Genomic DNA, 10,470 nt, shown 5'->3' with positions numbered 1-10,470 from the left:
TCACCTCCATGTCTCCTCGTCAGGAAATACATGTGGTCTCAGAGGCAGCTAAGTAGAGTGTAGAGGAAGCAATAAAAGTATAAGATTTATTTAAGAGAGAGACTAACTTCTTTATACAATCATCTGTCTTTGTCTGCCTGTCTGTGTGCATGTTTGTGGGTGTGTGTGTGTGTGTGTGTGTGTGGGTGTGTGTGGGTGTGTGAGAGTGTATATATGCGTGTGTGTGTATGTGCGTGTATGTACGTGTGTGAGTGTTTGCGCACGCGTGCCTGTGTGTAAGGACAAGAACAAAGATTTCACCTTGCTTCCAGAATATGAATCATGTAGGCTTTTGTAGTAGACGCCATTCTGAGAGTGTAACCACGCCCCCCAGTACCATGAAAGGAGGGCTTAGAGGTGGCTGTGGCAACGTGACAGCCAACCGCCATGGAGGTGTTGTTCCTGCCGACACGCGTGATGACAGTCGCCGAGCACGCGGGCAAAGTAGCACATTGTCCTGAAGACTGGAGAAGGGAAATTGATCAGTGAGATTCAGCATTATTGAATCAATACCAGGGAAATGGTAAATGGTAACTGGACTGCACTTATATAGCCCTTTTCCACCTTAGCTGCACTCAAAGCGCTTTACAATGGCCTCTCATTCACCCATTCACACACACACTCACACACCAATGGCGGTGGCTGCCGTGCAAGGTGCTAACCTGCTCATTGGGAGCAATTTGGGGTTAGGTGTCTTGGACCCTTCGACATATGGACAGTCGGAGCTGGGATTCGAGCAGGGAACGCCTGTATTGTACTAAGGCCCCTGTGGGTGTGGAGCACATTGTATTCAGTCCATGTGAGATGGCACCTGTGGAGGCTGTGCTTCCGTTGGTCTGGTACAAACAGGGGAGGACTACGTGTTGGCAGATATGCTAATTGGTCGGCTTATTGGGCACACGCACGTGCACACTCTCACACGTGCGCACACAGAAACACACGGACACATGCACCGACACAGACTAATGACCAAGCAAAGAAGAGCTTGGATACGAACAAACACAGGCACATGTCTGGAAACATGGTCAACAGCTGAGCACATAAGACCACTGGAGAGACCATTTATCTTATAAAAACAGTACAGGCGGCCGCGCACACACACACACAGTACACACACACACTCAACACACACGTACACACACACACACACTTAACACACACATACACATGCAGGCACCGGGACAGGCTCCAGCTAAGTAAATACAGGCACCGGGTTTGTCAGTCATACCCACTTACAGTGCACTCGCTGGCAGTTTCAGCTCAGGCTGAACAATTTTTTGCAGGCTGGGCCCCTCTGTCATGTCCTGTCCTGCAGAAGCCATTCTCCACGTTCCCACCTCCACCCGTTAGTTAAGCCCCCCCCTCAGGGAAGACCCCTCCCTATAGGTCAAGGCAGCCATCGATCACCCCCAGAGTGAAGACCATTGACCGTGACCGTGGCCCCACCTGGGTCTCCGCCCAGCAGAAATATTAGTCTTCCTGTCCCTGCTGGGAAGGAGGTTTGGGGCCCAGGAGAGGGGTGAGGGGCAAGTGGCTGAGGAGTAAGAGGTGAGGGGCAGAGCGCGAGGACAAGGGGGCAAGGGGGTGAGGGAACGGGGTGAGGAGACGGAGGTGAGGGGACAGGGGTGAGGGGACGGGTGAGGAGACAGGAGTGAGGAGACGGGTGAGGAGACAGGGGTGAGGAGACAGGGGACAGGGGTGAGGGGACAGGGGTGAGGAGACAGGGGTGAGGGGACAGGGGTGAGGAGACAGGGGTGAGGAGCAAGTGGCGCAAGGCAGGACACAAGTCTCCCAGTCCCCCCAGACAGGCTGCTGTTGGTCCAGGCGCTCCAGAGAGTCAGACAGGCTGCTGTTGGTCCAGGGGCTCCAGAGAGTCAGACAGGCTGCTGTTGGTCCAGGGGCTCCAGAGAGTCAGACATGCATTCAGCAGAGTACCTCAACCAGAACGCCCCTGTCCCTGCACAGCCATGACACCTGGAGAGTCAACTGTGAAGTTCAACTGCAACTTTAGTACTGGGCATATGGTATTATTTGCATCATGGAAATTATTTTCCCAGATTCATACGCCAGTTTGAGATGGCAAAACATTTGAAGTTGGGAACATTATGTCCTAGTCTGCTTGAGTGAGATCTAATACATCTAAAGATCTAATGTCTTTATCATCCACCACGTCTCAACCTCTGGGACGTGGTGGACTGGCATTTTCTCTGGATATCGCAATGTTACACTGCCATCTACTGGCCAGTTCTTGTAACTACGTGAAACCGGCACAGATTCTGAACTGTGTACTCTGTTGAAGGATGCTGAAGTTGAGTAACGCTTATTCAATGTTCTCCTAACGTTCCCTGGAAGCTGAAGAGCTCTGGGTCCAACACAAATACCCAGACAGATGGTGGGCCCCTTCTCCCGTGGCAACCAGAAGGAAATACCTTCAGATTGATCTGGCTAAGAATAATGGGATCTGTGTGTGTGTGTGTGTGTGTGTGTGTGTGTGTGTGTGTGTGTGTGTGTGTGTGTGTGTGTGTGTGTGTGTGTGTGTGTGTGTGTGTGTGTGTGTGTGCTTGTGTGTGGGAGTGTGTGCGAGTGTGTGTGTGTGTGTGTGTGTGTGTGTGTGCGTGTGTGTGTATGTGTGCATATGAGTGTTTGTGTGTGTGTGTGTGTGTGCGCGTGTGAGTGAGGGAGTGCGTGTGTGTGTGTGTATATGAGTGAAGTGTTTGTGTGTGTATGTGTGCATATGAGTGTTTGTGTATGTGTGTGTGTGAGTGTGTTTTGGTTGGCACCAGTTCTGTATAGCACAGTCATCCCCATGGTACAGTATGGGTGTTCATTAGCGTATGCAGCGTTCTATGGTGAAGCAGGAGGGTCAGACCAGCGCGATCACATTACTGGAGTTATAGCTTCCAAACCAACACAAAGCTGTCTGCTTGTGTAAGCCTTATAGTGACCATTCTGTGTACATAGGTACAAACGTTTAGCACTTTATAATGTTCATCCCATTGTGTAATACTCCTCTGTATGATGTGTACCTTCGATATGTGGTTGTGATTTGATGTGTACTATATTATGTGATATTTACTGCATATAGTATGTGATGCATATACGTATTGTTTCTGTCTTTTTAGGTAACATCTTATTAGGAAATAAGCCTCTGGCTGCACTCTGGCCTGTTTACATTCCTTTGTTTTAGAACTGTTCACTAATGTTCACTCCCAAATACACTTGAAATGAAATGAAAAGTGTTGAAAACCTCACTGCCATACACACACGCAAAAAGTTCAAATTTTGGCTTTAAAAGCGGAATGTTTATTTTGCTTCATAGAAAATATATGTCAAACTGCATAGAGCTTTGTTTGACGGTCTTATGTTTCCAAGGACGTTGTCATACATGTTCTCTTTGTTCTCATGCATGTTCTCTTTGTTCTCATGCATGTTCTCTTTGTTCTCATGCATGTTCTCTTTGCTTCCCACATTTTAACCAGTTCATGAAGGCTTTTCTCCACGTAGGAAAGTGTCCATGTGGAAAGAAAAGTTTTTTATTTCTTTCTCAGAAAATCTCACCTCTTCTTTCCCTAATTATTTTAAAATGTCAGTGGCACCTAGTGATAATTGTGTGTGTGCTTGTGTGTGTGTGTGTGTGTGTGTGTGTGTGTGTGCGTGTGTGCATGTGCGCATGTGCATGTGTGTGTGTGTTTGTGTAGTGAGAGAGAGAGAGACTCTTAGAGATGTGTGTGTGTGTGTGTGTGTGTGTGTGTGTGTGTGCGCACGTGCATGTGTGTGTGTGTTTGTGTAGTGAGAGAGAGAGAGACTCTTAGAGATGTGTGTGTGTGTGTAGTTTGTGTGTGTGGTGTGTGCGTGTAGTTTGTGTGTGTGTGTGTGTGTAGTTTGTGTGTGTGGTGTGTAGTGTGAGTGAGTCAGTATGAGAGTTTTAACAGCTGCTCCATAAACTCTGTGTTCCAACCCAGGACCCTGGGCTCAGAGAGGACAGGCCACAGCTATATGAGAGACTTGTATGTATCTAATGTGACATGGCCTGTTACTACACCCTCCCCCCCCCCCCCCCGCCCTCCCGTGTGGCCAACCATACTCCTTTCCACAAATCCATACAGTCAGGCAGCCAATGACCACACTCAGAACCCCCCCCCCTCCACACACATACACACACACACACACACACACACTGCCTCCCGCCGCGGGCCTGGCGCCGTTTGTGATCGCTGGTTTCCGTGAGAGTATCGAATCAGACCTTAGTTGTAACTAGTGTCGGGGGAGCCGTTACAACGTGAGCCTCACACCTGCACTAACGTCGCTCTCCCCGTGTACCAGATCCGCTCTCCACCGGAGCGGCAGGCTGCTATTCTCATCTAACAAATCACCCAGATGGTTTAATAACACGGAACGTTCCAGGGTCCTGACTGACGGCTTGGCGGCCCCGTCTGAAGTTCCACAGGCCAGAACTGGAGGCGTGGAACGACCCAGAACCCGCTCTGCCTGACAGATTCTAATGATCAGACTTCAAGCTTCAAGAACCTGACCCGATACAGGACTGGACTGCTCCGTGGGATGATTGTCCTCTATTGATTGGTCTTCCATCAGATAAAAGGTTGTCTGTACTTAGTTCATATTTCTTAGACAATGGCACAGCCAAACTGACAAAGCAGTTAAAAACAAATGTAGCCATTTTCACACACCCTCAAAAAGGAAAAGAAAAAAGGTTGTCCGTGGCTTTAATGATGTGTGAAAAGCCATTTGGCAGAAACATTAACCAAATCACCTCAATCCAAGCCCCCATATGTGTCGTTGTATTTTTAAGATCACTTGAGAGAAAATGTTTATTCAAACGATTACCAGGTCCACGTCCAGACAGTTCTTTGGAAATGTCCGGGCTTGATTTCATTGTGAAAATATGACTGTTTGAACAAGTTTGGAGTCCCACAATGCTCCCTGTATTCCAGCCAAGTCTGTTACTGACTGGCCCCCAGGAGCCTATCTGCCCCTCATGACAGCTCAGTGTGAAACCAGAGGTGAGATCTCCCGCCTCCTCTTTTTAGAAGACTGGCCTTTCTCTAGAAAGGGTGTAATAGCCTACAGAACGGTTCAGGCACTCCTTGGTGCCAGTGGCCATCAGACTCTACAACAGTGCCTGAGTGTTCCTGTGTGTTCCTGAGTGTTCCTGTGTGTTCCTGAGTGTTCCTGTGTGTTCCTGAGTGTTCCTTTGTGTTCCTGAGTGTTCCTGAGTGTTCCTGTGTGTTCCTGAGTGTTCCTGTGTGTTCCTGTGTGTTCCTGAGTGTTGTGAATGTGTGTATGCATGCGTATGTATGTATGTATGTATGTATGTATGTATGTATGTATGTATGTATGTATGTATGTATGTATGTATGTATGTGTGTGTGTGTGTGTGTGTGTGTGTGTGTGTGTGTGTGTGTATGTATGTATGTATGTATGTATGTATGTATGTGTGTGTGTGTGTGTGTGTGTGTGTGTGTGTGTGTGTGTGTGTGTGTGTGTGTGTGTGTATGTATGTATGTATGTATGTATGTATGTATGTATGTATGTATCTATATATGTTTGAGTAGCAGTAATTTAGCAGGATTACACAAAAACGACTAGAGCGATTTTCTTGAACTCGATGGAGGGGTGTAGCATGGGCCAACTTAGAACCCATTAAATTTTGGAGCGGATCAGAATCACTGGGCGTATACACGAATGAAAAGAAAACAAAATTTGACCATACTTGGACCATCTCCCTTCACTCCATCTTCTGTGAGGTTTACTGCCTGCTGGTCGAGCGCTGTTCTAGTGATCTGTAGTCCCGGGTTTGCGCCCTGATGAAGATGTTTTTCTTTATAGAACGTTGGCTCGATCGTTACAATGAGGAGTCAAATCAGCTTTAGATATCAACTTAGATATCAATTTTATTTATTTGCTGTTTAAGCAACCAATATTGTTTCTATGCATGTAAAACAACCATATCTGATTCATGACAAACAAATCAGATAAACACTGTATTAGGAAAAGTTACATTTTTCTAGCCTGGATCCTGTGGTATTACATATAAAGCATATGCTACCTGAATCACTGGACAGATACACACATTGAAAACAAATTGGCCATTTATTGGACCATTTCCCTTGACTTCACCTTTATGTCTTCTGCCAAGTTTACCGAAGGCTACAACAGCGCTTAAACTCCTTCGCTCAGCAACTTTTTTGTCCCCCAGCACAGCAGTAGGCTAAAGCAGATCAAAGTAAGTAATCATTCAGTGTTTTTATTTCCTTCTTAAATAGTTACATGCCTTATATTTCCATCCATCGCACAAAGCAATTTCATAATTTTGCTGTCGGGTGCTTCAACCGACAACCAACAGCATCTAGACCTTAAAGTATATCTTATGTTATTTTATCGTATCTTAGAATGACCTGCTCAGCTTCTCACCAGTCACAGATGGGGAGTTTCCAGATGTGTGTGATGCGACTGAACAGAACGGGGGGGGGGTCCTGGACTCATCTGCGCTGCTGCAGTGGCCAAGGATGAAGTCGTTAACGTGAGGAGCATTAGTGTTCAGGGAGAGGAGCGTTAAGTCTTCAGAGAGAGAGAGAGAGCAGCGTATTTAGAGAGAAGAAGGAAGGGGGGTTCTGGCTGTGGTTCTCCCCGCTGACTGGTCCGGTGCGGTCCGGTCTGGTCCGGTCAAGGTCCTGGTGGTCCCTGACCCTGCTGGAGCGGAGGGGATGTGCCGTCACGCGGACATCGGACATTGGTCCTCAGGGCCGGCCGGGCCATTCATCAGCATTGGGGGGCCCTGGGGGGGTTGCACCATCAGCAGAGGGGGATCTAAGAGTGGGGGGAGTGAGCTAGTAGGATCTGCTGACAACATTCACTCCCCCATACTATCCAATTCAATACTCTGGTGTATACTGTGCATGAAGTCACACACATAGATGTTCACTGTCCTTCTGAGAGACCTCTCTCTCTCTCTCTCTCTCTCTCTCTCTCTCTCTCTCTCTCTCTCTCTCTCTCTCTCGCTCTTTCTCTCCCTCTCCCTCCCTCCTTCTCTCAGGCTGGTCTCTCCTGTGGTAAATAGGTCTCTCATGTGCTACTTTGTGTCCTGTTCCGGTCCAGATGTGCTTAACGGCCCTCCAGGGCCACAGAGAGCCAGAGCCTCTCAAAGGAGCCGGGGCCGGCGGTTTCCTGTCTGCTCCAGTCCAGAGAGGAGTGACTCCATCAGAGAGCAGAGCACCCAGACCTGCCCTGCCCTGCCTGCCTGGCCAGCACCCGGAGAGAGGGAGAGAGAGAGGGAGGGAGAGAGAGAGAGAGAGAGAGGCAGCCCAGCCCTGGAGGAGAGAGGGAGAGCGAGAGAGCGAGAGAGAGACCAGCCCTGGAGGAGAGAGGGAGAGAGAGAGAGAGAGAGAGAGAGAGAGAGAGGGAGGGAGGGAGAGAGAGAGAGAGAGGCAGCCCAGCCCTGGAGGAGAGAGAGAGAGAGAGAGAAAGACCAGCCCTGGAGGAGAGAGGGAGAGAGAGAGAGAGCACGGCGCAAATGGAAGGAGAGTGGGAGGACTGTGAGGACACGGGTGTGATGAGCTGTAAACGTGTCGAGACGTCTCTCATCTAAAATAATCAAACAGTTTGTTTTGTGTTTCCAGAGCATGGTCATTAAGCAGTGTTGACAACCATTGTTCTCTTGCCCTCTCCATGTACCTCCTCCTCCTCCTCTCCCTCCCTCCCTCCCTCCATTTTCATATTCTCTTTGATTTATTCACTGCGGTCCGGTCACCCATAACCATGTCATCATGCACAGTGATATACGGCCTTGTTAATGTTCCCCTGCTTGTCTGGCTGGGTCGGCGAGGCCCAGGGTGGTTCTGGGTGTGGGGGGGGGGGTTGGTCAGGGTGGGTGCTTAAATGAAGAGGGCCGAGAGTGAGAGCCTCAAGGCCAGCACGCTCCAGCAGGCCGACCGTGCTTCAGATGCCCATGGCCTCCTGAAATCCAGCTACAACACAGCTCCTCCAAGCTGGGCCCTGGACGAGCTCTCTCTTCCACAGCAGCTGCTGAGATGATGCTGTCCAGGTTCAACAGTAAAGAGAAGTCCCATCCTTCTAATGAATGTACTAGAATGGGTCTATTCAGACACTGGAACATTCTCCTCGTTGTGAGCGTGGGTGTGTGTGTAGGGATCCGCGTGTGTGTGTGTGTGTGTGTGTGTGTGTGTGTGTGTACGCTCATGTGTTGTAATTAGGCCCATGCACTATATCTCAGAAAAAAGCTTTCTTTAAAGTCAGGAAGTGTTTCAGGGATATCCATTATTCTGTGATTTGAGGGCCCATAAAAACAGTAGATCTTTGGGACACTTTGATGGTTTTGGCAGCTGCTGGCTTTGTTACATGTGGGGCCACTAGAGGGCCAGGGAGGGCGTGGAGCAAGGTGACCCCATAAGAGTAGTGTCAGAGAAAAATATACACCTGTAATTATGGCAATAGATCACACGTGACCTCTGGGCAGAGAGATATATCACACAAGTGAACAAACGCAAGTTACAGATGCACTGTCCCTCAATACCTTACCACCACTCCGAACTCTGAGAGAACCATGAGGTTTCAGTTAAGAGTCCCATTTTTAAAGGAAGATTGACTTTTATTTGATTTCTTCCTTCTTTGTTCTGCTCAGCATGCCATTCCATAGAGAGATGTGGTCTGTTAAAGCCACATAGAGACCCCCACTCCCGAGACCCCCACTCCCAAGGCTCCCCAGTCCCTCCAGGCTCCATAGTTGCATGGTTGCACCCCTGCCTGGCCGTGGCTGACCACAGCACACCTAAGTAAACACCCCCCCCAACACACACATACACACACACTCACACACAGGGGGCCTCTCTCACTCTGCTTCTCCAGGACAGATCCTTCAGGCCCACTCTCTGCTACACCGGGCTGATTGGCTGACCGGCCCTGGGAGGCAGGAGCTGATTGGACCTCCCCCCAGGTCAGCTAGAACTCTCTCGGTGTGGGAATGTGGTGAGGAAACATGGCGGATGTTTCCATGACATCCCTGATGGCGGCTCGGTTGCACGTCCCTCTCCGGGTTTTCCCATGTATGTTCCCCCAGTCTCACAGCCCCCGTCAACTCAACAACACAGCGGTTAAACCAGGATACTTCAGTTGTGAGGAGTCTGGCTGGTGGCCAGTGAACAGTGATATATCACAGTGTTTGAATAGGGTCCATGTTTTAATTACGTGGGAGCTTTACAGAGGCCTTACATCACGCCAAGACATATTTTAGCTGATTACCTCAACTGTGTAGTGTTATTCCTCTGTCAAATGAAAACCCCCAACCTTAGGCTACTTCAGGTCACACATCATAGATGATAGGTAGCCCAATCAGTGGTAAGAGTATCTGACCAGTGACTGATAGATTGCTGGTTCCAGACCTGAGCCAGGCCACTTGGCAGCCGTTGAATGCTGTTGTGCTTCTTGTGCAAGGTAGGCTACTTAATACTCGTTAGCTCAGGACATTGTACGCCACTTTGGATAAAAACGTCTACTAAAATAATTGAATTATTATTCTACTCTCTCCAGAACAGCTGCATTCTTTTCTGTTGTTGTGTCCTGAATGTGAATCATAACAGAACGTTCCTCCCCAGCTCCACGGCGATGGGATCTCATTCAAACCCACCAGCTGATCTCCCACCACCATCTACGCGCTCGGACGGCGGAAGCCGTGGAAGTCAAGCAGAGTTCTCAGCGGAGCTTGTCTAACTGACAGCAGGCCGCGGTCCAGGCCTGCTACTGCTCTGTTTCTGCTCAGCCAAGTAGCGAGGCGGGGCGGGGCATGGGAGAGGGTGTGAACAGCCGGCAGGGCATGGCGACGCCTTGTGGGGAGAGCAGTGGCAGGGCCTGGGGGGACGCGTTAATTGGACTGGGTTAATTACTGGATGTGAAGGCTGGATCTTCACGAGGATGGCATCACCACTGGGAGTCACTAACGAGTTCATTCATGTAGAGTGTCTACACGGCATGTACGCGCGCACGCACGTGCGCACACACACACACACACACACACACACACACACACACACACACACACACACACAGTAGAACCAATACAGTATGTGTATATCCTTGCTCACTCTTGCTTTTTCCTCCTCCTCCTCCCTCCTCTCCCCCAGATCTGTCCCTGGCCCTCAGGGTCTCGAGATGGGCTCACGGTTCAGTCCTTGTTATTTCACACCCCCACACTCTGAGCTGGCTCCAAGCTGCTGATGAGCAGTGACTGTGATAGTCCAAGAAAAAACCCTAACTTCCTCTCACTCCTTTTCCAGCACAGAAACGTATTTTTGGCCTCGGTGAAAGTGAAAGGCCCGTCTCACTCCTCCATGGTCTCATTGCTGGAGCAGCCAGCAGGCTCCTGGTTATCATGGACCAACAGCGCCACCTACTGTTTCA

The sequence above is a fragment of the Borostomias antarcticus genome (assembly GCF_949987555.1).
Source record: "Borostomias antarcticus genome assembly, chromosome: 10".
In the NCBI taxonomy this organism is placed as follows: Eukaryota; Metazoa; Chordata; class Actinopteri; order Stomiiformes; family Stomiidae; genus Borostomias; species Borostomias antarcticus.
The sequence above is the reverse complement of the archived record's forward strand: the minus strand, read 5'-3'. Positions refer to the sequence as shown.